We start from the raw sequence: 6,500 nt of genomic DNA on the forward strand, positions 1-6,500 counted from the left end.
GTTTATTTATTTATTTGACATGGATATCACAATTACACTGGACAACCAAATGCATTTGTTTAAGTGTTTTAGCAAACTTACTAATTCTCAACACCTGTCCACAGGAGGCTTGACAAAATGGAACTATAATAAAAAACATATACACAGCATTATAATTCTTTACATAAAATTACTGGAGCAAAAGCAAAGACGACATGATCCAACAAACTAACAGTAGTTTATTTGTGCAAACACTGCTGTTTTGCTTTTACCACTTTTTAAGAACACTACTAAAAATGTTTAGATTAATTTCTGATTTTAAGCTAGCAGGTAAATCATTCCACAGTTTGGCTCCCTTTACAGAGAAAAACAGATTGACCAAATGAGGTCTTACATTTTGGCACTAGACAGTCACCATTAGCAGTTGCCCGTGTAACTCTGTGAGAGGTTTGATGCCTACTGATTAGATCAGAAAACAGGATTGGAACATGATTGTTTAAACATTTAAAAACCAATTTAAGATAATTAAATTTAATAAAATTATCAAAACTAAAAAGGTTGTTTACATAAAACTTCACAATGATGCCATCGCATAGGCTTTAAGTCCATAATTTTAACTGCTTGTTTATATACTGAGTCAATAGGCTTCAATGTAGTAAAAGAGGCTTGTGACTACGATGTAATGCAATGCATCAAGTGAGAGAATATCATTGTGTGCATGTATAATTTTGCAGTATATGTTAAAAACCTTCTAATAAAACAAAAAGAGTTTAGACTTGGCTTAACTTTCTTACTCATTTTTAACATGACTAGCAAATTTTAAGTTAATGTCTAGAGTTATGCCAATATAATTAACTTCATTCACTTCTTTTATAACTTTATTTTTAATCAGCACCTCAAATGTATCCCGTACAGCCCTATTTCTTATAGAAAAGCACATAGAAACTGTTTTCTTGACATTCAATGTTAAACGAGACAGCTCAAGCCATCTTGAAATGTGTTGTAAAGCCTGGGTCAGTTGCTCACCTGCCCGGTGCGGTGTTTTAGCTGACACATAGATGACTGTCATCTGCAAATAACTGGCAGTTAACCCCTGGGCAGCAATCTGGAAGATCATTTATATACATTGTAAACAACAATGGGTCAAGAACAGACCCCTTGAAGTACTCCAATATTGTTAGAACGAACAGATGACTTCACTCCATTGACCCTCACACATTGCTGTCTCCCACCCAAATAATACCCAAATAAGAATAAGATAGTGATATAAATAACCATAATTCTACACTATTTTTTGCAAATATAAAATATACACTATAATAGATATTTACTCTAGTAAAACTTGCTTATATTACAGTATTTATTACAGTGTGTGTTATTAATACAGTATGCTGCAAAACACTAAATTTATTATACCACACACACACACACACACACACACACACTGTGAATAAAAAATAGTGAAGAAATTAATTAGTATTCATTATGACAAGTACATTTATGAGAAATACATTTAAATGATTAACTGAGAAAATCTAATCAAAGATCAGAAAACATATCCTTATTGGGTTAATCACTCTGTTTTACCATATCAGCTTTTAAGTGCCTCAAAAAACAACAAAAACACCACCAACAACAAAAAACACAGTATTCATGAAGCACACAGGCTATGTTAAACAGGTCAAAGATTTAGGCCTAGCTATTATGACAGGTTGACCAAAGTCTCTGTAAGCAGGACGCTCATTTAAGAGCTTGAATGCTGAAAGCCAGCTGTTGAAACAACCAGCTGTTCCTGAATATTCCTACCATGTGCACACTGCAGAACACAGATGGAAATGCAGACACATCAAAGAGACACACAACAGATCATGAAGCAATAACTGTCATCGCAGATATAGCACAGCCACACACACACTAAACCGGACATACAGCAAACTCATCTTCTTCAAAGAAAACAAACCTAATGTATGTGATAACAATGAGCTTATAACATATATAGGCTATATAGATGTATAGCTCTCATATGTAACAACAAAAAGTTTTGTTGCTGTTGACGCTTTTCTGTTTTATGCAGTGAGCGGCCAGCAGATGGCGCTCAATCCGCATGCAATGTTCAGTATGACGGCATCAAACTGAAAACACTTACATAAAGAACCTGGAGTGTTTTGTCTGCACTGGTGGAAAATACGCCTAAAATAATCCAATGACTAAAGAGAAATATTTGCTAAATTGTAGTATAATACATACTCGTATAATACTACGTAATCTAACTTAATTCATTGTCAAATCTGACACAATCTAACAATCAATTGCATTGTAATGACATTTAATCACTGTGTCTATGGTTTAATGCCAGAGAGAAAGATGCAATCTCTGAAAATAAAGAAAGTATTTTGCATGTGGAGGTATTTTGGCAGAGATTAATGGAAAAATGTGCCCACATAATGAAAAATGCTAGTCATTACTCAATATTGTCTTCACTTTTGAACTACTGAACCGATAAATTAGTAAAAAAAAATTGTGTGCTGCTACACAAGACCGTGGCGTTTCATAATACTGTATGCAATTAACATTTAAAAAATTTTGAGTCCTTGTTATTCTGTTTAAACCTATAAAAACTAATTGGTTTATTAGCATTAGCATGCTAAATGCTTAGTGTAATTGTCCTTAGCCAGCCATGACTTTTGAACACACACACACACACACACACACACACACACACACGCACACACACACACACACACACACACACACACACACACACACACAATAATAAAGATTCACTAGTCATGCAATAATCCTCAAGCTCTATATTACACAGAGGAAATAGATGAAAATGAGGAAGTGATTTTTTCACTGTGGTCTGTTTCTCTGAGGCTGAAGTTCTCATGGTTGTTAGTAACTCTGTCTGACAGTAATTGAGAGATAGACTGCGACAGTTGGACAGAAAACCTTGGATGTGACAATCTCTGTCTGCAATTTAACTTGCAACATAGCTTTCTTTATCATTCATTACCCTCAAGTCGTAGCTGAGTTTCTTTGCCTCCTGCTGGAATGAAAAAGTAACATCAATGAAAACAGAAAAAGTCATGGCAGATTTAGTTGCACTATCATTTAAAGAAATGACAAAAAACTTCATTTTATGACACGTTTCAAACATTTATCAGGATGTCACGTACATGTTTATCAATATTCTGATGCTTGTGTAATTCTCACAGATATTTCTGTATTTCGAGAAGGGAAGAATGTGTAGCGACTGAATGTGTGCTGTGAAAATCTGCTTTAATCCCACTTTATTAAGATCTGTTCTGTGGTTTGATATAGTTCACATTTTATGCTCTACTGTCACTGTCATTTTCATCCCTCTAAATTATAACACAAGCTCATGCAATAACAACACTGCCATGCAGTAAACAAGTTAACATTTGGGAAATGTGCCTTCTCTTAATGTAACTGTATATAATGAGCATGATAATAAGAATCACTGTGGTCTGTACAAGCTGTTACCAAACTAAATGTTGTATATTCGGATAAATAAATTTGAATATAATGATGTAATGTGTAAGTATACTGTGTATATACAGGTGGTGAGGTGAGTAACTTTACTCTGGTGTTAGTAACTGTACTATGGAGCAGGTTGCGTGCGGCCACCAAAGTTGGCGACCCGGGGTGTTACAAACTTTACCAAAAAGCTGAGGACCAGAAGGGTGTAATTACGGGAGTTTCTGGGAGAAATAACAAAATGGGAAGGTGATGGTAGAATGGGTCTAAAATATGGGAGACTCCCGGGAAAGTGTGTTGGCAGGTTTGGTTCAACGAGCATCAGAATGGGGAAGAAAGATAATTTAAGTGACTTGAACATGGCATGGATGTTGGTGCCAGACAGACTGGTCTACTGGGATTTTCGTGCACAACCATCTCTAGGGTTTACAGAGAATGGTCCGAAAAAGAGAAAATTTCCAGTAACATGCCATGCTATAAAGCGTTAATCATCTCAGACTTCTTTCTTGAGCATGACAATGAGGTCACTGTACTCAAATGGCCTTCACAATCACCAGATCTCAATCCAATAGAGCACCTTTGGGGGTGGTGGAATGGGAGATTAGCATCATGGATGTGCAGCTGACAAATCTGCTGCTACTGTGTGATGCTATCGTGTCAATATGGACCAAAATCCTTGAGGAATATTTCCAGTACCTTGTTGAATCTATGTCACAAAGGATTAAGGCAGTTCTGAAGACAAAAGTGGGTCCAACCCGGTACTAGTAAGGTGTACCTAATAAAGTGACCGGTGAGTGTGTATATCAACATGAAAGCAACTAAATCTTGCAAATGCAAAGACATTATCTGTGACTTACATTCATATACCACCAGAAATGACAAGGGAATACCTAGACAAGGCCCTCTAAACTATCTAAACGAATCTGGCGTTTCTGAAAACATGTTTGTAACTGTTAAAGGATCTTGCGTGTTGGGACTAGTGAGTAAATCAAGCAGCCTTTACACGGCATGTTCTGATTCTAATCACTGATGGTGTATCCTGAAGACATAACAAGAAAGAATAAACCCACCGAGTCTAATTACTGTGTGTCGACATGGTGAGGTGTTACCTTTTTGCGAGGTTAACAGATAAAGATTGTGCATCATGTGCACGTAGGGATGAATGTAGTTTACAAATTGCAAAATATACCTATAGCGAGGAAGGAACACAACAACATCATACTGTTTAGTTTCAGTAGGATTTGTTTTTTTGTTTTTTTTGGTACATGGCTTGTTGAAATATCAAATTCTTTTTGATCACATCATTCATCAGTCTTATTTGTAAAAAAAAAAAAAACTGAAGCTTTTGCATATTTGACACTGAATTCACAATTACAGTTTACTATTAGGTGAAAATCACATTAGAATGAATGATTCGCTGTTTCAAAGAACATGAAACACTGTAGGCTCACTTTAATATTGAATCTTAAGGTGCAAATCTAATACCTTTTAGAAAAGGTACTGCCCCAATGACAGCTTATGCATCTTGACTGTTAAACTGAGAGTTAAATTGGCACATTTAACATGAGAAGTGAGCACACTACTTGGATCCCAAAGCATCTAGTACCGCTAATTCCTTTGTTGAGGCCAGGGAAGTGAGGTTTACATGCACAGATTTAACTAGTTGGCCTACATCACACTCATTCTCCTAAAACACCATTCCCATCTGGGTCATGGCATCAGTTCAACCCCTCTAGTTCTACTCCACCTGCTCAGAGCAAGATTTGAATCTGTATCTCTGGCATAGTAGCTCTGCACGTCAACAAGTACGTTAGTAATGTAATGTATATTTATATATTTCATTAATTGTGTATGGTCATACACCCAAAGCGCTTCACAATCGTGAGGGGGGGGTTTGTCTCTCCACACCAACACCAGTGTGAAGCATGCACTTGGATGATGCGATGGCAGCCACAGGACAATGCACCAGTGCACTCACCACACACCAGCTATTGGTGGAGTGGAGAAACAGTGATAGAGCCAATTCGGTGGATGGGGATTATTGGGAGGCTATGATAGGTAAGGAGCGATGGAGGGATTTTGGCCAGAACACTAGGGTTACACCCCTATTCTTTACAAGAAGTGGCATGGGATTTTTAATGACGACAGAGAGTCAAGACCTCAATTTAATCCAAAATACAGTGCTCACCGACAGTGTAGTGTTCCCTTTACTATAATGGGGCATTAGGATTCACACAGACTGCAGGTTGAGCACCTCTTGCTGGCCTTTCTAACACCACTTCCAACAGCAACCTAGTTTTCCCTCGTGTTCTCCCATCCAGGTACTGACCAGGCTCAGCCCTGCTTGGCTTCAGTGAGGAACCGGTCTTGGTTGTGGCTGTTACAAGAAGCAAATACAGGGGTAGAAAAACTTGGTCCTGGAAAGTCACAGAGAGCCACAGTCCTGCAGAGTTTTGTTCCAATCCTAAACGAGCATTATTACCAGCTGGTTTCTGCTACACTCACTCCACTAAACCCCACTCCCATCCGGGTCATGGCACCAGTGCAGCCCCGCTGGTTAAACTCCCTGTTTTGAGAGGGGATTGAATCACCATTTGTGGCATAAGAGGCATATACACTAAAGCCTGGTTTATACTTCTGCATTAAGTGATCGGCGTGACCCACGGCGCATGCAACGTGTGTAGCTGTGCATTCATACTTCTGCGCGCTGTTTCTGTTGCTCTGAAATACACTTCCAAAACGCAAGCTGGCAGTAGGTGTCTATGTTTCTCTGTTCTTTCACTGGTGTTTTGTTTTTTCTGAACGCAGTCAATGTACAAGTGACTCAAACTCGCTCATTTTGAGGCGGGAGCCGGCGGACGAGCAACAACTTTATCATAAGGTAAACACAAAACAGCAGACTCCATCTGGAGCTCCTTCATGGGACTCCACAATTGTAAACTGCGTCACGCTCTCGCGGCTCTCACCTCCACCCACACTCGTCAGCAGTACCAAGCTGACGAATCACAGAGCTTGTGCTA

Source organism: Danio aesculapii, chromosome 3, assembly GCF_903798145.1.
Source record: "Danio aesculapii chromosome 3, fDanAes4.1, whole genome shotgun sequence".
Lineage (NCBI taxonomy): Eukaryota > Metazoa > Chordata > Actinopteri > Cypriniformes > Danionidae > Danio > Danio aesculapii.